Genomic DNA, 24,788 nt, shown 5'->3' with positions numbered 1-24,788 from the left:
GAAGGCACTTACACTACAAATGTCGTCACTAAATAGTAGAGAAAGGTACAAGAATTTGTTTTTTGAAACATATGGCCTTGTCAAAGAAGAACTGACAACCCTCCTAGTGTTTCTAACTGAATAATTCAAGAAAATTTGATAAGCTGAATAGGTTGAAAAAATGCTGAACATCTGCAAAGGCTCAACGTTCAGCTGTGGGCTGTCACCTTAACAAGTTCAGATGTTCATGTTAGTATGTGCAATATTCTTTCTGTTCATAGAAAGACTTCATGCCTTTGATACATGCAAAAGAACCTCCCCAAAACAAGGTGTGAATACGAAAAGCTGTCATTGTAGTTGGCAGAATATTGGTGATGATCCAAGCTTGCTAGCAATTGAGTCTATAATAAAACTGCTACTGTACCAAAATTATGAGTTTTGATCAAAGTGGCCCCCCATGCATTAAAATCAATTTTACATAGGAAAATTATGAATTTTAGATTAATATGCATATACCATTTGAGTTTCATTTCACTACAGCAGCATGTGTGCGACCTATTCAGCTGCTGAGTGACCACAATATTTAGATACTAAAACGTTTCTCATCCAGATTTCAAGTCAAGTGTCTGTTTGCACTGTCTGTACTAAAAGAGGTAAGAATAAGAAAATGCATTCTGCCCAAATGCAAATATTATGTACATGTAATATACAGAAATAATAGTATTGCTGAGTGATGTAGTTTATGTCTTGTAAAACATGCTAAAGTAGTATTAAGCATCCAAAAGAAAGTATTATAACTTACAGGTAAAAATCATCATGGTATAGAGCAAAAGCCATAGAAATTAAACTCAGAATACCCTGGATGTGGTTTCTACTCTGCCACAAACTTTTTTTATTATGTAATATTTCTGAATCATAATTATCTTGTTCAAATAATAATAACTACAGGGTTATAAGAACAAAATTTAATAATGGATATAGAATACTTTTCAAGTTTTAATCTCTAAGTAAAGGCTGCTTAACATTGTTTCTTTTCTATGAATGAGCAAATTTCATTCCTGCTGATTCAGGATCTTATTGCCAAACCTTCGAGATGTTAATATGAGATGCTTACCTACAAATAATAATGTATGTTGTTTCATGTATTACATAGTCAGAATAAAGCATATAAGCATGTACTGATTATCATATTTTTAAGTATTTAAGTGCAGTCAGCTCATAACTCAACTATATTGCACATTATTGACATTTTCAATGCTTCATCTGAAGGCACCTTATGACCATGCTGTGGAAAGAGTTCATCATATTAATATTAGTTTTGATTTTCCAAATGGAAGTGAGAGTTAAAATAAAATTATGCTTGATAGAATGCTTAAAATTTTTACTGAATCACAAAACATATTTTTAAATTAGTTTTGAACCATATTATTACAAAATTTAAGGAAATTTTAAAAACTCAGGTTTGTCAAGTCATCTACTTTCTCCCTCATTTAAAAAGTGTACATCCTAGCTGTTATTTTAGGTCATCTTTGGATCAGAAATACTAATGAAATATCACCAAATGAAATAGCCAACTTTAGTAAATTACATTAGATACAAGGTGATAACAGAGTTACCCAGAAAGGCAAAGCCCTTGAAGAAGACACAGCCAAACAAAGTTTTGTTAATTAGTAGCATATGGGAGTCTACCCACTTGGAAAAACTAACAAATAATTTATTGACTTGAATGAAAGAATTGGGGAAATGTTTTAAATAAATTTAATTTTTTATATATGGAAATGTCTTTTGAAATTAAAACCACATTGTTGCTATAACTTTAAGACAAAGGTAAAGCAAAAAATTCTTGTGTTGATTAAGACCTCCTTTTTTTTAGAAGTGCTTGCCATATCTTCTTCAGTCTTTATAGTAAGTATATTCATCAAATGAGCTTAGGGAGCTTGAGCATTAGCTTTTATGAAAAATGGAAAAAAACCAGAATGTCTTCTCATCGGCTTAAAATGAGCACATGACTTAAGTCTGGGCAAGCTGCATTCTTCTCTGGAATATTTCACGCTGGGGATGGACAGGTTGTCCTCTTGTCTGCTTAGATTATGGAGTGGACGCATTTGGAGATTATGGAGCCATATTCCCTACCACTGGGAAAGCCGCCACACAGAGAGGAGCAGAGAGGAGAGCCAGAGGGGGAGGGAGGCAGAGACGCTGACTTCTACCATCACGGGGTGCCCAGTCCCTGAGGCACTGCTTCCTGCAATACTTCCCCTTCGGTGAGTTCACTTATGTCTGTCCCAGGTATCTGAGTCAATAAATAATCTTTTTGCTTAAAAAAACCACCAACTTACAATAGCGTTCTTAAGAATTTACAGACAAATATGACATTTGAAAGAAAATTCAAAAGCTTACAATATATCTACATTATTAGAACAGAGATGATACTAGGCTTCAAAAAAAAAAAAATGAGATGGAGGTAAGGAGTCTGGTATTATAAAAAGCTGAGGCAGTGGTTGTATTCGACGAGTAACTGTGTCTTCCCAGGCCTCATCAGGCTGTTTAATAGAATCATAGCACATATAACAATCTAAATTTTATCAACTCTCTGCATCCATACCCTGAAGAAATTGATATTCAAGTATTCAGAGTGTTTTTAGTGGGGTGCTTCATAGAAGTTCATGAAAAATCTGTCATGTCTCACTGATAATCTCATGAGAACAGATGTTTCCCACCAGATAGTCTGAGAATGACCATCTCTATCTACAACCATACACTTTGCCTCTGTTTCTAAAATCTGAGAAACTTCAATGGCAAAGTTTTGAAAAGACCCATTGAAAATGTGTAGGACCTTTCCCCCTTTTACATTCCAAATTGCTAATATGATAGAGAGGTACTGTAGCAGTGCTCCTTGAATCTCTGTCTTATGAGTTGTTATAAAATTGATCTTTCCGTTTTTACTTACAGTCCCATCACTCAGCCAGGGCTGTGGTGAACCTTGGGTAGGAAACAAACAGCAAGGATAGACACCCTGCCCAGAACCCCTCCCCTCCCAGACTGCATCTCTCTCACCGAGTCAGGCTTGCTGCATCTTATTCTTTCTTCCTTTAGGGTAAGTTCTCTTCCAAGATGCTTTCAAGCTCTTTTGAAATTAAGTTTAAAGGGGAGGTTTGCCACACAAGTTTGCCAGACATATTTGAATTTCCTTTAGGTTCAAGCTGGGTCATCCATTTTGGGCGATTTGGTAAAAAAGAGTTAGAAGAGAAAACACAGTAATACAATATCTGGACATATATAAAAATTCCAGTGTCTGTTCAAGCAGTATGTTCTTCTCCCAAGTTTTCTAATGAAACAAGAACTTACTCTGTTTGATATCAGTGTTCTTTTCAGCTGAGTTGAAACTTCATGCTTTATAACTTTTTCAATCCTAGCATCACTTCTAGGAGCATTATAAGGAAAGATTAAGAAAAATAATGACTATATTTTTGTAGAAATTAATCAAATTTGTTTTGATTTTATTTAGACAAGAGTCACTTCAGTTTAGAAGTTACTCATCTTGAGTCACACAATGTTGCTTTGCAAAGAAAAATAGATTAACAGTTATATGAATGCTTGTTATTGCCAAGAGACAATTCTTAATGTACCGTTAGAGACAGGTTTATTTTTCAGCAGTTCATTTGCATTCTTTAGTGATAAACAGAATATGGTTTCTTTATTTGTTTAATACTATTTTAGGCAGTTATAGAATCATTTATTGCTGGCTTTGGCTCCAGAACACAAAAACAATCCTTGTGAGGCTTAACAGCATATTGTACCTTGAATCTCTAGTCTATTTTTCCCTGAATCTCTATTACTATGTAATTTGGTACGTGTTCTGCTCATTCACATGGCTAATGGATATTGTTATATTATCAAGTACTGAACGTACAGTTAGTCTCATTTCAGTGGTTATAGATTTCCATTTGTGAGGTAGTTAAAGTAATATTCTTGCTTTCCAAAATTACCAGTTAGGTCATGGTTAAGCACTGATGTGAAATCATTTAATGAGGACGTATTCTAATACCAGATTTTAAAAATGCAGTTTTCATGACATTTTTAGGTATTTATTCAGTATGATTTCAGAACAAAAACAGTGTTCTAAGATCATAGATGGCATTGTTATTGCTTCTAGATTTTAGTCAAAGACTTAATTTTATGAAGCTAGTCAATAAGTGAGAAAGGCCTGTGGTAAGCTCGCCTTACTCTCCTAATGGAGGCTCTTCATATCCTGTGCTGCTGAGGAACCTGCAGATGCAGAGGTAGCTATAAATGCCTCATAACCCTTCAGGAAACTCAAATTAACTGAATCATAAGTAAGATGAATAGAAGGACTACAAATTGGTTTATCAGCCTACACACCAATGAACTCAGATTGAAGGTTAACTCCTGTTAACTAAACACTAAGTAGATACTATAGAAACATTAATTAAGGGCTACTCAGGTTGACATTACATACAGCATAGAAATAAATAGGAAGCTGCTGCATTGTGCTATAATCACTTCACAGCAATTATGTCTAGAATGTAATTTGCTTTGCAAGGCTTATGTTACAGTTGTGAGGTAGCATGTTGATGGAGCATAGAAGAAGAAAAATAGAAAAATCTCCAAAATACTTTGCAAGTCTGTAGACCTTTGTAGTCTCAAATTTCTCAGTGATGTACCTTGACTTTTGAGGCAACTAAACTCAAAATCAGTGTTTCCTTTTTCTAAAATGTTGAATAGGATTGTTCTGTAATTAGAACCAGTTGAGGGGCCGGCACGATCGCGCAGCTGGTAAGTTTGCATGTTTATGCTTCTGTGCCCCAGGGTTCACTGGTTTGGATCCCGGGGGCAGACATGGCACCGCTTGGCAAAGCCATGCTGTGGTAGGCATCCCATATATAAAGTAGAGGAAGATGGGCACAGATGTTAGCTCAGGGCCAGTCTTCCTCAGCAAAAAGAGGAGGATTGGCAGAGTTAGCACAGGGTTAATCGTCCTCAAAAAAAACCCAGAACCAGTTGCTTCATAAAGCAAAACTAGAGATTAATGTAATATGTGTAATAAATTGAGATAATTTTAAAAATAATTGATACTGTTTCCTTAATCTTGTATATTGTCTAGTAAGAACTAAGATAAAATAGAAAGCGGCTTTACAGACAATTATTAAGGTAATACTATTTAATAGTCAATTAGTAGAAATAGCCAATAGAGAACTGTACAATGTTTTTTTTTTTTAAATAACAGAAATTTATTTTCTCGCAGTTTTAGCAGCTAGAAGTCCAAGATCAAGGTGGTTTGGTTTCTTCTGTGGTCTCTCCTCTTGGCTTATACATGGCCATCTTCTTGCTGCTTGTCCACCTGGTCGTCTCTGTGTTTGTGCGCATGTCTGGTGTCTCTGTCTCTGCTCATCTCCTCTTCTTATAAGGCTGACAGTCATAACGGATTAGGGCCCACCCTACCGAGCCCATTTTAATTTAACCACTTCGTTAAAGGCCTTATCTCCAAATGCAGTCAAATAGTGAGATACTGAGGATTAGAGCTTCAACATATGAATTTGGCGGGGGACACAATTCAGCCCATAACGGGGGGTCAGGGTAGACCTCTCTGAGGAGGGGAGACATCTGAGCAGAGACTTGAATAAGGGAACAAGACATGGCCACAGGGTGAGTCATCTGGGAAAAGGATGCTTCTGGATAGTGAGTGCACAGGCTCGAGGCTGGAGTAGGGAGGAGGCCATGGTCGGGGAGCCCAGTGAGGGAGGCAAGGATGCCACAGATTCAGGCAGAGGCTGGCCCATGAGGAAACTTGGAAGCATGGTGAGGACTGGATTTTCTTTCGAATGTCATAGAAAGTCATAGGAGTGCTTTTTTTCTTTTTGGCATGTGAATTAAAATTTAATAAAACCATTATTTAAAGAGATACTATTCAGGAAATGGAAAGACTAGCCAACAGTTGGGAGAAAATATGTACAAAACATTTATCTAATAAAGGATTTCCGTAGGTGAATACAAATTAGGTACGTTATATATTCATTCAAATTGACACTTTTATCATCACTAGTATTCCTCTTTATCTTCAGTAATACTTTTTGCCCTAAAATCTACTTGTCATATCTCAAAATAAAAAGGAGGAAACATATATGTAATTTTTTTCTCATCTGGCTGATCTCTATCATGATTGGAAATCAATCTTGTAACCATAGAAAGACAGGTTTGCAAAATTGAAAGAAAAAGAGTACATCCAGAACTGTACTATTTTTAAACAAGTTTTAGATTCCTTTCAGTATGAATATAAATCTTTCATGAAATTATTTGAAAAGAATCGGTTAATTGTTAAGAATTAGGCACTTTTTGAAAATCATGAATTATATCATGTTTCCTCTCTTTCCTCTATGTGAAGGGGAACCTGTAAATGTGTGGTTGTTGCAACGTGTATGCACACACACATCACCATATCTCTTTCTCTCTCAGGTATAGGTAAATAATATGAGACATCTTTTTCAAGGAGAAAAACTTGATGACGCAATAAACAGAGAAAACACATATAAGCCTAGAGAAAGAGCAAAAAAGGAAAATTTAGATTTGTTAATACAATATTTTTTAAAAGCAATAAATTTGTCATCATAAGACAAAGTATTTTTCCTTACACTTTATTCCCTTACTCAATTTAACTAGCATCATTTTACTTCAAATTACACATGGGACTGAGATTGCCAAAGTATTTTTAGTACCTAAAGTTCTTAATCTGCCTCTGCTAGGGAGATAGTTCTGTGACCACATAGTAGACTTTCTCTTTTAAGCTCACAAATGCCACTCATGAAGCTGTGGCCTCATCTCCAATGTTCTCTTCCCCTTTCTTACTGGGCCAACTCTAGGGACATCCACTCAATTCTGCCTCCTGGTGTTTACGCCCTCTATTATCTCTCTTGAATATGGATTGGGCCTGTGACTTACTTCTAGCTAATAGAATATGACCAAGGTGAAAGGATTTTGCAGATGAATTTAAGGTCTCAAATCAGTTGATGTTAAGTCAATCCAAAGGGAGAGTGTCCTCAGCAGCTTTGACCCAGTCAAGTAAAGGCTCTTTAAAGAGGGACAGGAACCTCCCTGAGGTTAAAGACACCTCTTGAGGGCTTAGTGAAGTAATTGGCCATGTTAGGGGAGTCCATATGACAAAGACCTGCAGGTGGTTTTGTGAGTGGCCTCCAGCTCACAAACAGCCAAAAACCAAGGTCCTCCATCATACAGCTACAATGAAATGAATTCTGCCAACAAAATGAATGAGAAAATTTTTCCCTAGGCCAGACTCCAGATGAGAATGCAGCCCAGTGACACTCTGATTGCAGCCTCATGAGACTCTGAGCAGAGGATCCAGTAAAGCCATGCCTGGACTCCTAACTCATGGAATGTGTGAGATATGTGTGCTGTTTTAAGCCATTGAGTTTATGATAATTTATTACAGAGCAATAGAAAATTAATATATTCATCATCTTTGTTGCCAGCCTTCTAGGCAATTTAGTTTTTCTTTCCAGTTTAATTAAAATGTGCCAGAATTATTAGAACCCCAGGAAATAAGCCATTTCTTTCTGGAAGTTCCTGAAGGAAAGTTTCTCATGTCTATTGAACTAGATTGAATCTATTCCTCTGTGAATACTCCTTGATCCATTTTGGCAAACTTAATAACCTCCTCTTTCTCATCACCACTGTCATGACCAATGAAAATCAATAGCCTCCCTCTTCACTTTTACTGAATTCACCAATGAATTTGTTATTCTGCCAAATCCAATTAATAAATTATAAAATTTGCCTCGGTTATGTACTAGATTTTATTTTAGCTACAAAATGGAAAATTTTAAGAATAAATAATAGTTTATTTCTCAAGAACAAAGACATTCATGCTTGAGATTATATAAAAACACTCATTACCTTAAAACATAATTCCCTACAACCACTGGTCTACAATTTTTGTAGATGTTCTTCTTCTGTGTGAGTTCTTTTCCAATATAAGTCTATGCCTTTAATATATTTTTTCACTACTGATTGTAGTAGTTACTTTTCTTTAATTTCCCAAGGAAAATAGTGCCATTTCTCCAAGCACTCTTCAAAGCATGTGCACACAGAATGAGTGAAATCACTGTGAACTTGCATAACATCTATAGAAGATCGCTGTGAAATAGGATAAAATCAACATTAAAACAAGGAAGGGAAAGAAGATTGAAAGAGCCATTCCAATCGTGGATCCGCATAAGGAAAATATCTGCTTAATTAGTGTCTGACTGGGAATGAGGTTCCTGCTCCCTCAGCCTCGGCAGGACTGGGCAGAAATGTTTAAGTAGCTCCACTGAACTCCAGCTGTTATCTGCTGGTTCCAGTCTAGTAACGTTTACTCTTCTCTTTTATAACTCATCTTATTTTCAAGGCAAAATCATTTCATACTGTCACTTTTTCTGTGTATCTGCTGATATTCTCTGCAATTTTCGTATTTAGCAAAAGGAAAAAAGAGAAAAACCAAGTCATCTCTTTTATATTAGAAAGTTCTATTTGTATTGATGTTTCCTTTTTATTATGAATTATGCATGGTGCATTGTTAGTTATGCTCTGCAATTTCCACCTAAAACTCAATAATCTTGTATAAGGAGATAGAATTTTCAGGCTCATTTACTTTGACAGAATGTGTAATGCACAATGAAGTAGATTCTTTTGTCCAAGCTATTTCATGATATAAAAGTTGTACAATATTAACCCAATCAGACTCAAAATAAATATTTCTGATTATTTCTTGTTTAAGTATAATAAATATTAGAGAGATAAGAGGAAGATGGTGGAGTGAAAACTAGCATTTATTGAAAGCAAAACACGTGTCAATTTTTACTAGCTGTTATCTCACTGAATTCTGACAATAAACCAGTAATGTGAGTATTTTTAGTCCACTTTAAGGTTAGGGAAATTGAAACCTGGATAAATGAAATAAATACGTTGAACAAATATGTATGGAGCATCTTCTATAGGTCTGACACTGTTGTAGGTACTGGCTACTTCAGAGTCATACAAAACTCTGGTAACAAATTAGAAATTTGACTGTAATTCAAAAAGTCTATGTCTTTTTCACTATGATCAGTTGATAAAGTAAAAATAAATAAAAATATGGTTTTTAAAGCAGGTGAGGCTTGTTTTTAATTCCTGCTCCCTCGTTTATGATATGTGGAACCATGGTCATATGGTTTGATCTTTCTGATTTTCAGTTTCCCATTTGATCCCTGAAGTTGATGGCATCCTCCTCGTGCTGCCTCATTGTGAGGGCAAGAGGGACTGTTGGGAGAGCACTGAGCCCATCTGGGTGCAACAAAGAAAACTTACTGTTATTCTTGCTTCCTGGTACTTAGGATGTTCTAAATCTAAGTATTCTTACAATTACTGCTCCTTAAATGCTTACTGAATAATTTAATAAATTCTACCTTACTAACAGTAAATTTGACGATTAAAATAATGTATTGGAGGAGACTTTGGACGATGGTGGCATAGGAAGATCCAGAACTCACCTCTTCCCACAGACACAACAAAACTACAACTATCTGTGAAAGAATTTCCTCTGAGAGAGATCTGTGAATTGGATAAAAATGAACCTCCACAACAGGGGACAACACAGACAGGGGTGGAAGACGCAGAGAAACAGCCCTGTTAAGGAAAAAACCATACTCTAGCTGTGGTGCTTCACAGCCTGAGTGATCTCAAAGGTACGGAGCTTTTCCTAGAGGAGTGAAGGTTTTGAGCTCCACGTGAGGCACTTCAGCCATTAGATGCAGCACAAAACAGACAAAATCCCATAATACTGGACTGTTCTGGCTTTTAAAATCAATGGGTAGCACACCTAGGAAAACTATAGAATTTCAGTGGAAGAATAACTTGTTTTTAAAAGGCCGATGCACACAGCCATGGGACCCAGAAAGCAGCGTGAAAACACCAGATAGAAAAGTGCGTAGTTCATCAGTAAAGAATCTCACTTACTAAGCTCAGAAAAGATCCTGGAGAGGCAAGAGGAGGTTGGGCTCACTCCCCAGGGGCTGAGACACTGGAGGAAGTTATTACTGTTCAGTCGTCCTGACGCAAAGGTTGACAAGCACTATTGGAATCATCTAGCCTAATAGCCAAGGGGTCTGATCTGCCCACAAGACCACCCAAGACAATCAAGCATAGCTAGGCAACAGGCAGCCTGACCCAGGGCCCAGCACCACCCAGCAGCAAGCCCACGGTGGCCATGTGGACCCACAGTGGTCTTGTAGGCCCATGGCAGATTTGTGACACTGGCCATGGCAAACAGCCATGCAGGGGATAAGCTCTGCTTTCCAATGCCTAAAATGGTTTGTGCCCTGTGGTACCTGGGCCCTGCCCCACCCATCAAACAGTACTTTCCAGAAGCCTGCACTACCCCAAAGCTGGCTGACAACAGCCAAATGCACTGAGCAGCAAGCCTCACCTGAAGCCTACACAATCGACCACTCACCAAAACAGAGACAGCAGGAACCACAAGGAACTTCACTGGGGGCCTGCAGCTTTTGTGTGCTGCAGGGCCTATCAACCAGCCACATGGGAGGCCTGACTTGCTTAACAGTAAAACTGTAGTAGTGGTGTGCTACTGAACTTACAGCAAGCCATGCCAGGGTCTTGCCCCACCTGATAAAGTGCCCATAAAAGCTGCACTTGACCAAGTCACACAACCAGCCTGCCCTGGGGCCAGCCAAGCCTACCCATGTACCTTCAGCAGTAGTAACCCCACCACAACAGAAGGGCACACCCAGCCCAAACAGGGGACATCAGTGGATCTTTTGTCAGACGTGCTGAGAAGGGAGCAAGCTGCTGGCCTCCATAAGGCATCTCTTACATAAGGTGGCATTTCCAATTTTGGGAGATGTACCTAATACATAGAAATAAACACAGAGAAGTAGACAAAATGAGGAGACAAAGTAATATGTTCCAAAAAAGATAATAGGAAAAATCCTCAGAAAAAGAACTAAACAAAAGAGAGATAAACAATGTACCAGATAAAGAGTACAAACTAATAGTCATAAGGATGCTCACCATTTTGGGGAGAAGAATAGATGAACACAGTGAGAAGCTCAACAAAGAATTGGAAAATTCAAAAAAGATCCAATCAGAATTGAAGAATACAATAATAGAAATGAAAAATTCACTAGAGGGAATCAACAGCAGAGTAGATGACAAAAAAGAATGGATCAGTGATCTGGATGAAAGAGTAGAGGAAATCACTCAAGTTGAATAGACAAAAGAAAAAAGAATTAAAAAGAATGAGGACAGTCTAAGGACCTCTGGGACAATGTCAAGCATACTAACATCTACGTTATAGGTGTCCAAGAAAGTCAAGGGAGAGAAAAGTACAGAGAACTTATTTGAAGAAATAATAACTGAAAACTTCCCTAACTTGGAGAAGAAAACAGACATTCAGGTACAGGAAGCACAGAGATCACCAAACAATATGACCCAAAAAGAACTATACCATGACACATTATAATTAAGATGTCAAGAATTAGATATAAGGAGAGAATCCTAAAAACTTCAAGAGGAAAGCAAGAAGTTATATGCAAAGGAAACCTCATAAGGCAATCAGCTGACTTCTCATCAAAAACCTTATAAGCTAAAAGCGAATGGCGTGACATATTCAAAGTGCTGAAAGGAAGTAACATACAAGCAACTATACTCTACTAGGCAAGGCTATCATTCAGAATGGAAGGAGAGATAAATAACTTTCTAAACAAGCAAAAACTAAGAGTTCATCACCACCAAACCAGCCTTACAAGAAATTTTCATGGGACTCATTCAAGGGGAAAAGTAAAGGCCACAAATAGGAATACTAAAACTATCAAACATAAAATATCACTGATAAAGACAAATATACAGGTAAGGTAGTGGATCCACCACCTATAAAGCTAGTATGAAGGTCAAAAGACAAAAGTACTAAAGTTATCTACATCTATTATAAGAAGTGAAGAAATTTACAAAAATAAAAGAGATAAAATATGATTTAGAAAACACGTGACATGAGAAGGGGAGAATAAATGTCTAGGGCTTTCAGTAAAAGGCCAAACTTTAGAGACCATCAACTTAATATAGATTGCTATTTACCTAGGTTATTATATGGGAACCTCATGGTAACCACAAACCAGAAACCTATAATGAAAACACAAAAACTAAGGAGAAAGAAACATAAACATAACATTAAAGCTATCCTCTAAACCACAAAGGAAGAGAGCAAAAGGAGAAGACAGGAACAGAGAAGAACTACAAAGGCATCCATAAAAAAGTAATGAAATGGCAAGAACTACCTACTTATCAATAGCTACTTTAAATGTAAATGGACTAAATACTCCAATCAAAAGACATAACATGGCTGAATGGACAAAAAATCAAGACTCATGTATATGCTTCATGCAAGAGTCATCCTTCAGATCTAAAGACACTCACAAAGTGAAAGTGAAGGGATGGAAAAAGATATTCCATGCAAATGGAAACAAAAAGAAAGCTGAGGTAGCAATACTTATATCAGACAAAACAGACTTTTAACAAAAACTGTAACAAAAGATAAAGAAGTGCATTACATAATGTTAAAGGGAACAATACAACAAGAGGACATAACACTTGTAAATATCTATGCACCGAACATAAAATCACTTAAATGTATTAAGTAATTATTAGCAAACATAAAAGGAAAAATTGACAGTAACACAATAATAGTAGGGGACTTTAACACTCCAATTACATCAATGGATACATCATCCAGACAGAACCAATAAGGAAACATTGGCCTTAAAAGACACATAGACCAAATAGACTTAGTAGATATATAGAGAATATTCCATTCAAAAGCTGCAGAACATACATTCTTTTCGAATTCACGTGGAACATTCTCCAGGATATACCAAATTTTAGGCCGCAAAACAAATCTCATTAAATTTAAGAAGCTTGAAATAATACAAAGCACCTTCTCTGACCCCAGTGGTACAAAAGTGGAAATCAACTGCAAGAAGAAAACTGGAGAAGTTACAAATATGTGGAGATTAAACAAAATGCTACTGAATAATCGTTGGGTAAATGAAGAAATCAAAAAATACCTGGAGACAAATGAAAATAAAAATATGACAAATCAAAATTTATAGGATACAGAAAAAGCAATACTAAGAGGGAAGTTTGTAGCAATCTTCAGTCGTACTTGAAGAAACAAGAAAGGTCTCAAATAAACAATCTAACAGTATATCTACAGGAACTAAAAAAAAGAAGAACAATTGAATCCCCAAATGAGTAGAAGGATGGAAATAATAAAGATCAAAGTGGAAATTAATGAATTTGAGACTAAACAGACAATAGAAAAGATCAATGAAAATAAGAACTAGTTCTCTGAAAAGATAAACAAAATTGACAAACTTTTAGCTAGACTCACCAAGATAAAAAGGATGAAGTCTCAAATAAACAAAATCAGGAATTAAAGAGGAGAAATAACAACAGACAACACAGAAATATAAAGGATTCTAAGAGAATATGACAAAAAACTATATGCCAACCAATTGGGTAATCTAGAAGAAATGTATATTCTTAGAATCATATAGCTTTCCAGAACTGAATTAAGAAGAAATAGAGAATCTGAATAGACTGATCATTAGTAATGAGATTGAAAGGGTAATCAAAACCTCCCCAAAAACTAAAGTCCAGGACCAGATGGCTTCCCCAGTGAATTCTACCAAAGATTCAAAGAAGATTTAATAGCTATCCTTCTCAAACTTTGAAAAATTGAAGATGAGGGGTCACCTCCTAACTCATTCTACAAGGCCAACATTACCTTGATATCAAAACCAGACAAGGATAATAGAAAAAAAAATACAGGCCAATAGTGCTGATGAACATAGATGCAAAAATCCTCAACAAAATACTAGCAAACTGAATACAACCATACTTTAATAGGATTATGCACCATGATCAAGTGGGATTTATTCCAGGGATGCAAGGATGGTTAAATATCCACAGATCAATCATTGTGACATGCAACATTAACAAAATGAAGAATAAAAGTCTCACAGTCATCTCAATAGATGCAGAGAAAGATTTGACCAGATTCAACATCCATTTATGATAAAAACTCAAATAAAATGGATACAGACGGGAAGTAACTCAACATAATAAAGTCCATATATGACAAGCCCACAGTTAATATCGTACTCAATGGTAAAAAACTAAAAGCTTCTCTTTAAGAACAAGAACAAGACAAGGATGCCCACTTTTGTCACTCTTATTCAACATAGCATTGGAAGTCCTAGCCAGAGCAAATAGGCATGAAAAAATTAAAAGGAGTCTAAATTGGAAAGGAAGAAGTAAAACTGTCACTATTTGCAGATGGCATGGTTTTTATAAATAAAACCTTAAAGACTCCACCAAGAAACTATTAAAAACCATCAACAAGCATAGTAAAGTTGTAGGGTACAAAATCAACCTGCAAAAATCAGTTGCATTTCTATATACTAACAACAAAATAGCAGACAGAAATCAACAATACATCCTATTTACAATTGCAACAAAAAGAATAAAATCCCTAGGTGTAAATTTAACCAAAGAGGGGAAAGACATGTACACTGAAAACTATAAAACATTTGTTGAAAAAAATCAAAGAAGACACAAAGAAATGCAAAGATATTTCATGCTCATGGATTGGAAGAATTAACATAGTTAAAATCTCCATACTTCCTGAAGCAATCTAAAAATTCAATGTAATCCCTAACAAAGTCCCAATGACAGTTTTCATGGAAATAGAACAAAGAATCTTAAAATTTAGATGGAACAACAAAAGACCCCAAATACCCAAAACAATCCTCAGAAAAAAGAACAAACGTGGAGATGTCACAGGTCCTAATTTCAAAATATACTGCAAAGCTACAGTAACCAAAACAGCATGGTATTGGTTGAAAAGCAGGCACACAGATCAATGGAACAGAATTAAGAGACAGAAATAAACCCACACATCTATGGACAGCTAATTTTCGACAAAGGAGTTAAGAACATACAATGGAGAAAGGAAAATCTCTTCGAAAAGTAGTGCTAGGAAAACTGGACAGCAACATGCAAAAGAATGAAAGCAGACCATTATCTTATGCCATATAAAAAAGTTAACTCAACATAGATCAAAGACTTGAATGTAAGACCTGAAACCATAAAATTTGTCAAAGAAAACATAGGCAATAAGCTTTTCAACATCAACCTTAGCAGTATCTTTTTGAACATCATGTCTCATCAGGCAAAGGAAACAAAAGAAAAAATAAACAAATAGGACTGCATCAGACTAAAAATCTTCTGCACAGCAAAGGAAACCATCACAAAAATGAAAAGACAACCTAACAATTGGGAGAAGATATTTGCAAAACATATCTGATAAGGGGTTAATACCCAAAACATATAAAGAACTCATACATCTCAACAACAAAGAAACAAACAACCCGTTTGAAAAAATGGCAAAAGATTGGAACATTTTTCCTAAGATATACAGATGACCAACAGGCACATGAAAAGATGATCAACATCACTAATGTTTTGGGAAATGCAAATCAAAACTACAATGAGATATCACCTCATATCTGTCAGAGTGGCTATTATCAAAAAGACAATAAATATGTGTTGGAGAGGATGTGGAGAAAAGGGAACCCTCATACACTGCTGGTGGGAATGCTAACTAGTGCAGCCACTATGGAAAACAGTATGGAGATTCATTGCAGCACTATTCACAATAACCAAGTAACCAAGACTTGGAAACAACCAAAGTGCCCACAAACAGATGAATGAATAAAGAAGATGTGGTGTATATATATGCAACAGAATACTATTCAGCCATAGAAAAGACAAAATTGTGTCATTTGCAATAACACAGATGGACCTTGAGGGCATTATGCTAAGTGAAATAAGTCAGATGGAGAAAGGCAAATTCTAGATGATTTCATTCATATGAGGAAGATAAAAAAGAACAGAAACAAACAAATACATAGATACACAATAGATTGTTGGTTACCAGTAGAAATGGGGAAGGGGAGAGGACAAAAGGGCTAAAAGGGCACATGTTTTTCATCACAGATGGCAATTAGTCTTTGGGTGGTGAACACAATGTGGTCTTCACAGAAATCGAAATACAATGATGTACACCTGAAACTTATATAATATTATAAACTAATGTTACCTAAATAAATAAATAAACAAACAAATAAATAAAACTGTGATGCATAAAACAATAAAATAATGTATTCCTTGTTTAATGGAGAAATTATTTAATTGAATAATTTAACAAATAATTGAATAATTTGAATGTCCCACATTCTTGTACAGTATGCAGTAAATAAGCAGTGTGTTACTGTCATATGTTACCCACTTTCAAACTATCCACCTTCAGGCTGTTCTATACTTCTCTAGTAGATAATTCTTCCACCAACAAACTAATTGACAAATGAAATCCTACATGTCTTGATACTGCAGAATAGGGTAACTTTTAGAGAAGGGGTTTAGAGGCAGATACACACATAATGTCCATGTGAAAAGCAGCATGCTTTGTGTAGCCAGGCTCTACCTTATCCAGTGGGGCATTGGGTTGGACTGCTGGGCACTAGAGGGAGAAGTGGTAAGTGGGACAAAAGTGTAGATGGTTCCTTCAGCTCCTCCGTAGGTTTACTCTGTTAGAACTCCTGTTGCTGCCAACATGAAAGTATTCTTTACTCCAATCAACAAAAAGACTTGGAGAAAAACATACTTTCCAATGAGTGAGGGGAACTCCATAAGGTGAACTGCCTAGATTTCTTGAAATATTTTCGAAAGCTCATTCGTAATGTTAGCGTTTTGCAAATCTGTAAATGGAGAACCAGATGTAAGTTTGGGAGTTTGTATAAGGAATCACCAGAAGGACTTTTTCCAGGCTTCCAGAGAGAGATCATGGGTTAAATTTATAATTGGCAAGGAGAAACATGCCTTTGCTTTTGTCCCATTAGTAAGTGCAAGTTGTGAGGTTTGATATCTCTTCACCTATAAGGTGCTAGAAGCCCCTTGCATTGTTGTTTAAAGGAGATATGCTTTTCAGAAGAAGCTTCCTAGTCCTGCTTATTTGAGATGCTGAAAAGTTCTGACAATACAAAAATGAACCCTAGCACAACAGCCCACAGTGGTTTATTATAGTGGCTGGTTGCAGCCATGTGCACTCAGGAAACATAATAATTTTCCATAATGAAAAGCATTAAAGAGGAGTTTTAGTTTCCTAGAGCCACCATAACAAAGTACGAAAAAACCAGGTAGTTTAGAACAATAGAAATGCATTGTCTTGTGGGCCTGGAGGCTAGAAGTCGAACTCAAGGTGTCAGAGGGCCATATTCCCACTGAAACCTGTAGGGGTGGGATTTTTCCTTGCCTCTTCCAGCTTCTGGTAGCCCCAAGCAGCTCCCCGGCTTGTGGCAGCATAACTCCAATCTTTACGTGGTTCTCCCTGTGTGTTTTCACACAGCCCTCCCTCTGTGCATGTCTCTGTGTCCAAACGTCACCTTTTTATAAGGAGAATATGTCATATTGGATTAGGGCCCACCCTAATGACTTCATTTTAACTTGATTACCTCTGTAAAGACTATATCCAAATAAGGCCACATTCTGTTACTGGGGGTTTGGATATCAATACGTCTTTTTGGGGGAAACAATTCAGTTCCAAACAATAGGTCATGGGCAGAGCCTTCCGATCTCCCCCAACGCTTTGCTCTCTGCAGAGAGAGGAGTTAACTTTACTAAACTGAGATCCTTGATCTCCATCTCAGAGGAAATGTTTGCAGCCACCTTGCGCGTGTAGTGGGAAAACAGTGGTCGCTTCCTCTCTTGCAAATAGCACAGGCTGAGGAGGACACACAGAGAGGTGCTGCTGATTGGTGTTCCTGGCTAAATATTTCTAGTAAATCACCTAGAAGAGAGATCTCAAAAGAAACCGGGGCTCGCCAAGGCTGGAGTCATTGGTTGTGATTTATTTCCTCCTTTTAAATAAATGTTTCTCTCTGTACCTAATTTTGTATATGTAATTTTGTCCTCTTTCCCTCAAAATGGATTCCCAAGTTTATATAAACTGCAGGTACCACAAACCTGGACCTCTTCTGGGAGGAGACCAGCCTCAGTCAGACTATAAGTATTAGGGAGCTGTTCCTTAGGGAAGCAATTTTCCACTAGGGTGAATCTGTATTGTTTATTCCCTGTCTAAAATGTTTCAATCGCCTGTCCCAGCCTCCGTCATGAAGTGTGAACTCCTGCGGCTGGCACCCAGGGCCTCTGCCTGGGTCTGAGGTGCTACTGGGCCCTCTCAAGGCTGCTCCAGTGCTCACCCTCGAGGTCACTGATCCTTCCGTGTGGCACTCACCCAGCATCCCAAGCAGTGTTCTCCCTCTGCCCTTTCTCCTTGATCCCCTTTCTAATGACTACCTGGAGTCGTTAAAATGGAGGTCCCGAATATCACCCTTTGGAAACCTTTTCTGGATGCCCCAGGAGGACACTAGGGAGCCTGTTGTGTGCTCTCAGGGCCACTAACTCCCGCTATGTTACCATGTCCCTCTCCATGGGTACCATAGACATCAGCCCAGGCCGAGGACATGCGTGACACAGGAGAGGTGCAGTGGCAGTTTTCTAGATAAACGTAAGGTGGTGACCTGGTCATCACAATGATGACTACAGTGTTCAGCAACAATCACGGCTTAGTTTTAGTGACTTTTTTTCACTCACTCTTTCCTTCCTCCCTTGAGGAAAGCATCTGGTAGCTGCTCTATTTTAGCTGGTCCTCACCTCAGATGTCGCCAACGGTCAATGCCATGTATAACTGTGAGCCTTCCGCTCCTGCTCAAATGAAAACCCAAAATTAAGCTCTTGGATTTTATCTTTAGGTTAGTCTTTTTTTACCCCTAGCAAGTATCTGTGCTCTTTATTTCCCATTGTTAGGTGATATAAATTCTTCTATCAAAGCTCATCTTGCTTCTTTTCTAAAGGAAAAGGATAGCTAAAGTAAATAGTCATTCCAAAGTCAAATGTATATTTGTATATTGACTATTAAACACTATTTACTTCTCTTCATTAATTTAGATAATCAAGAGTTTACAAATGTGATAACTTTAAATATTATATTCATACTTCACATATCAACTAATAGGGCATTTCATTAGATGACTACTAATTTACTTTTAATCATGATATATTTAATCCTGATGGTATCATTTACATATGAATTTATTATAAAAACTTCCTTAGAAGAATGAAGTTTGATTTTTTTCCCCAAGGAAATAACCCCACTAAATCCTTCTATACTATTTTGCTCATATATTTAGAAGCCAAATACAGTGACATTTTCAGTGAAGTCTTAAAAGGACAGCATATTTTGGAATCATTCTTCAGTGGTTTATTCTTCAGTGAAAGAGTGTGTTAGTGGTAACCAATAACACAAGAAATACAATTACTTTTATATTTTTTGTTATCGCTTGATGTTACTGAATGTGTCAATAAGGGAGAAAGAGAGGCAGCATTCAAGATGACTAAATTGATGTGAAACTATTTCTCACCTATTTTGCGCCAGTGTCTGCTGCCCCGTGGCCTCACAGGGCTCTCTACCACAGAACCGCAGAGATGGAATCCATGGCTGGTTCATAACATTTCAGTTTTGCCTTAATGTCCCCACTGACTTTGCCCTACAAAGGCCAATAAAAGCCTTTCTATTAATCCCAATTTACTTTCTCTGACTCCCTTTAATCATAAATTATTACTAGTACTTATTTCCATCTCAATATACTCGTATCAACTTTTCATTTGAACTTAGTCTTTTCAAATTAAGTATTTATAATTGATTGGTAAAGTATCTAGTTACATATTTCATCCTCTGGTTTTGAATGACTTTTCACAATTTGAATTCTTCTCATTGCAATTGAAACTACATTGGACTAACAACACATTTTAGATGCTGATATCTCAATCTAAATCCACCTTAACCATTCGTTGTTAATGATATTCGAGTGCAAATTGTTATTCATCTGAATATTCCTCTTTCATCCTTCTTTTTATGTATACCATTAACATATCTTCCTGTTTTGATAAGCATCATTCGCATCTTCACATCACAAAACTCTCAGTCACATAATGTGTATGAAACTAAACTTGCAAAGCTTTACAGTAACATACAGCAAACTAACACATGACGATAGCCTGTTACATAGATACAAGCCTGACCATGTTAATCAGCACCTTCAAGGACATGAAAATGATAAATGCCAAGTTAGATTCAATAAAAATTTTTGATATATTTAATTCAATGATTCCCACATTTGTTTTGATTTGTTTTGTTTTTACTTTTTCCTAAAGATTAGGTTCTTCCTATGTAGCACTTTTTGAAATATTTGAAATGAATTAAGTATTAATCTGTGATGTTTTATTGAGATGCACAATAGGTTTTTGAAAAAAAGAATTGAAAATCTTAAAAAGCCAGACATGAAGATGGCGAGGCCAGACTAAATCCTTATGCTAACCTGCTGTTTAGGACTCCTGGAAATAGATATTATGATGCCCATTTGACCAATAGTCTTTTCTGGGAACTTGTGCCTACAACCTAGGAGGCTGACAGAACTAGTGAGATGCTTGCCTGAAGCACAAACAGAAGTCTCCAGTGTAGACTGAAAACTGTTGGATACCCTCTTAGAATCTTGAGCGTCCTCTTCTCTCATTTAAGGAACATAATATTAAAAAGAAAACACTGCAGAGTTAGGCGGTGATTTGGCACCAACCCAATCGTAACAGAAGCACAAATGCACTTGCTGCATAGCAGTGCTCAGGGAGTAAGTGCTTGTTGAAATGATCCAGGAAGAGCACAACATGTGCATGTGCATGCTTGCACACACATGAGCATGCACAAACACACCCACACTCATACACACACTAGATTAGTAACAAAAAGAAAATAAAAATGTTATCAAATTCTTGGAACATTAGCATATATTCAGAGGCTCCATTTTAAGAAACTCCGATGAGTGTAAACAAAACACAATTAAATAGTCACAAAATTTAAGACCATAGCATGACATTTTTAAATTATTTGATAAAATTACATTAGAAACAGCATTTTGATGATTAAGATTGCTTTGGCATTGACAAGCTTGGGAGAAATGGTCAGCACAGTCTCTGTCCACCATTTGTTTGGCTCCAAATTCCAATTTTTGGGGCTGGAAATTTTCAACTGATTAAGGCTTTGCTGTTGTTTATTCAACTCTTTTCTAAAGCCTTCATGTCCAATGAGGGGGCAAATTTAATATGTATTTTGTTTATAACTCTTTCTTCTATAATATGTATTTTTCTCTTTGCTTGCCTTTAGTATTTATTTAATTTGAAAGATCATTTGTCTTTTTCATTATGTATAGATTAATTTTGCACATTAGTGGCAGTGACCAATGCAGCTTGGGGTATCTTTTGCCTAGGTGATTTTATATTTTGTTGTGTCAGTTAGCTATCTCGTTAGCAACTGTGCTTGTTTGTTTGCTTGCTTGTTTGTTTTTGAATTAACCACTTGGTTGAGTAAGGATGTTGTGTTAGTTAACTTGGGCTGCCATGACACTATACATTAGTCTGTGAGGCTTAAACAAGAAATTAATATTTTTACAGCTCTGGGCATTGAAAGTTCAAGATCAAGGTGCCGGCAGGTTTGCTTTCTGGTGAGGATTCTTCCTGGCTTGCAGATGACCATCTTCTCTCTGTACTCTCATATGCATTTTTCTTTTTTCTTCCTTAAAGTATAATTGATATACACTATGCTACTAGTTTCAGGCATACATCACAGTGATTTGATATTTACCTACATTACAAAATAATCACTACAATAAGTTGAATTACTGTGTGTCACCATACAAAGTTACTATAACGTTATTAACTATATTCCCTATGCTGTACACTATATCCCCATGACTTTATTTATTTTGCTGGGAGTGATTTTCTCTGAGCTAGCATCTGTTGCCCGTCTTCCTCTCTTTTTCTTTCTCCACAAAATCCTGGTACGTAGTTGTAGATTCTAGTTCTAAGTCCTTCTAGTTCTGTGTGAGCTACTGCTACAGCATGCCTACTGACAGACGAATGGTGTGGTTCTGTGCCCAGGAACTGAACTGGGGCCTCTGAAGCAGAGTATGCCAAACTTTAACCACTAGGCCATCAGGCCTGGCTCCTGACTTATTTATTTTATAACTGGAAGATGTGCCTCTTAATCCCCATCACCTATTTTGTCTGCCCCTCCAACCTTCCCTGCTCTGGTAACCACCAGTTTGTTTCCTGTATCTATGAGTCTGTTTCTGTTTTGTTTTGTTTGTTCATTTATTTTGCTTTTTAGATTCCATATATAAGTGAAATCATACAGTATTTGTCTTTGTCTGACATTTCACTTAGCATAATATCCTCTAGGTCCATCTACGTTGTTGTAAATGGCAAGATTTATTTCATTTTTATGGTTGAATAATATTCCATTGCATATATACCACATCTTTATCCATTCATCCAGCGATGGATGCTGAGGTTGTTTCCATGTTCTTGGCTATTGTAAATAATGCTGCAACAAACATAGGGGTGCATACATCTTTTTGAATTAGTGTTTTTGTTTTCTTCAGATAAATACCCAGAAGTAAAATGCTGGATTGTTTGGTAGTTCCATTTTTAATTTTTTGAAGAACCCCCATAGTGTTTCTACAGTAGTTGCACCAATTTACATTCCCACAAACAGTGTAGAAGGGTTCCCTTTTCTCCACATCCTTGTCACATGGCCTTTGCTTTATGAATACCCAGAGTGATCTCTGGTGTCTCTTCCTCTTCTTATAAGGACATGGGTCCTATAGGATTAGGGCTCTAGCCTTATGACCTCATTTAATCTTAGTTACTTCTCTAAAGACCTTACCTCCAGATATAGTCACATTGGGAGTTAGGGCTTCAACATATTAATCTCTGGAGGGAGGACACAATTAGTCCATAACAGATATTTATTACATATTGTTTATAACATTTAAAATAGTAAAGTATTGCCTTTGGGTAATACAGTAAATGGATCTGATTCCCAGGAAGCTGACTCTCAGATGGAAAGCTGCATGTATGAAATTTACCAGGGAGAATTCTTTGAGTGGGACCCAAAGAACAAAAGAGCTTTGCAAAAGATCCAGGCTGCAATGCAATCAGCTGTGCTACGTGGGACACATGACCCATTAACCCAAGTAAATTAGACTTTAATATTCTTCGTATAGAGCAAGCTTCAATAGGAAAATTATATTTACTCCTGGGGTGTTGCAGCAAGGTCAAGCTTTCTGCAGAAGAGAATTACACGTTTAAAATACAAAACAAAACAAAGCAGTTTCTGGCATCTTACTGCACCAGGCAGATATGAAGTTCTTGATCATGAGGCATTAAATGACCTTGTGGCCAGGATTGCCCATCATCAGTCAAGTTATATCAGGTCCACCAAGTCATAAGACTATTTGGGACCAGCAGTAATCCATATGAAGATGAAAGAAGCATCTCCCAGATAAAGAATGGGTATAGTCAGAGCCAGAGTATGATGCATTTGCAAGTGTCCCAGGCTCTATGTCTCTCACTGATGCACCAGGACCCTGCCTCATGGCAGAGGATCATCACTGAGGATCATCAATGGACAAGGAAATGGTTGAGCTTGGTTCACAGATTGATCTGCTTGATTGTGAACATAAGCCAAAAATAGAAATATAGTGCATTTGAATCCCACCCAGAGGTGTTCTGGAAGCCAGTGGAGAGTGAAAGTCTGCCAGAGGACAGTATGGTATGCCACAGCTTTTCATTTACTATGTGCAGAAGGAGAAGTGGTGTGAGATAGGGTCAAATGCATACACATGATTTGTCTTGCTGGTCAAGGACCTAAAAGGAGAAAAAAGGGAAGATTGAATACAAGAAGGTTTGGGAATGATCACTGTAGATGAATTGCTCAGGAAGGGCACAGAATATGATGAGATACATGCCCCATGGGTCTATTCTCCAGAGGACATCTATTGTAAGAGAGATGCTTGTTAATCAGGTGGAAAAGACCAGGAAGTAAAGGCCACCTGGCCTGTGGATGCCAGTAAGCTTCTGTTCTCTGCTTCTCCCCAGTGTTATGTAATTATTTTAGGTGTACATCGGTGCTGGCATGGATGAAGGCCATGCATAAGTTCAACCACATGGGTTTTTCTCTCACCAAAACAGTTGTGACTACCACTTCCACTAAATGCTACCAGCAGATGCCTACACAGAGTCCTTGATGTGGCATAACTCCTAGGGTGTAGCCAGCCTCCTGAGAGTAGTACAATACACTGGACAACTTCTATCTCATAGGGGACAACGATTTTTTTTCACGGAAAAATACATTAATTCATATATATATATATATATATATATATATATATATATATTTTCTTTCTTTGTCCATATTGTTTCTGCCAGCACTGCTATCTGTGGACTTTCAGAATGCTTTATTTGACAAGATGGTATTCCATGAAACATTGCTTTAGAACAAGGAATTTGTTTTACAGGGAAAGGAGTGTGCAAGGGCCTCTGTCATTGAATTCACTCATCTTATTGAAAAATCATATCACAAGCCACTGGCCTGATAAATCTGTGATGTAGACTATATAAGTCTCAGTCATGGCACCTCCTGAGAGATAGTATGTGGCAGTTTGAGTCCTCCAGGAAACAGAGAGAGAAGTTTAATGTCTGGTATGTTTCTCACTGAAGACCCTTAGGATTGA

Source organism: Equus quagga, chromosome 16, assembly GCF_021613505.1.
Source record: "Equus quagga isolate Etosha38 chromosome 16, UCLA_HA_Equagga_1.0, whole genome shotgun sequence".
NCBI lineage: Eukaryota > Metazoa > Chordata > Mammalia > Perissodactyla > Equidae > Equus > Equus quagga.
Note: the sequence above shows the minus strand (reverse complement) of the source record.